Source organism: Zingiber officinale, chromosome 1A (assembly GCF_018446385.1).
Source record: "Zingiber officinale cultivar Zhangliang chromosome 1A, Zo_v1.1, whole genome shotgun sequence".
In the NCBI taxonomy this organism is placed as follows: Eukaryota; Viridiplantae; Streptophyta; class Magnoliopsida; order Zingiberales; family Zingiberaceae; genus Zingiber; species Zingiber officinale.
This window is the reverse complement of record NC_055987.1, coordinates 136,705,574-136,706,395: the sequence shown is the minus strand read 5'-3', so window position 1 is coordinate 136,706,395 and position 822 is coordinate 136,705,574. Positions and strand designations below refer to the sequence as shown.

General features: G+C 35.3%; 1 pseudogene; it reads left to right on the top strand.

Moving 5' to 3' along the window:
- On the top strand, window positions 1-177 carry LOC122039258 (annotated as a pseudogene).
- The last annotated feature ends 645 nt before the right edge of the window (window positions 178-822 follow it).

Genomic DNA, 822 nt, shown 5'->3' with positions numbered 1-822 from the left:
ATACCTTTCTTGGCTTTTTGGTTAAGATCAAGTGTAGTATCTGTTGTTGTCAGTTTAATATATGATATAAAAAATTAAATTAATTTTTTATGAGCGAGAGTTGGTTAGCCCTATTTATGGGCACTAATTTATATGTATTGCTTTAGATCCTAGATTTAAATTAGAAGTGTATAAGAAATGTTAACTTTGTATTATGACGCTTTAATTTCATTTAAAGATTCTTCTTCTCTTGTTTTAGTTAATATTATATATAATGTTAGAATTTATTTATATGATATTTATAATCATTATTATGTAAAATATAGAATACAAACTATTGGAGTAATTAGCGTGGCCCTAGGTTTTGATGTTTGGGTAAATGTACAAGTTAGGTTATTATTGTATTTGATATGCGCTTTATGAGTGTGCAGAATACAGGTACAACAAGAAAAAGTCCAAGTGTGGAGGCTTGACAATGTAAGTCCAAGTGTGTAGTTTTGGCAACGTAAGTTTAAGTTTGACTTGACAAGGATGGAGTCCCAAAGCAAGGAGCTCTTGGCAAGGTTAAAGTCCCGAAGTAAGGAACTTTTGCAAGGTGAAGTCCCAAAGGTGAGGAACCTCTTGGTCATGGAAGACCCGACAATAATGGACAAGACTGAAGGAAGTTCTTGAAGACAAGGCGTGAAGGATGAGAAAGCATCCGAGAGACACAAGGTCGATGGAGGAGGCTAGAAGGCAAAATCGAGATTGTGTGGGTGAGGACAAGTGCATGAGAGATTGTAATCGACATATAACCTAGGTTTAGGGTTTACCAGTTGACTAGTGACTTTACCAGTCAACTGG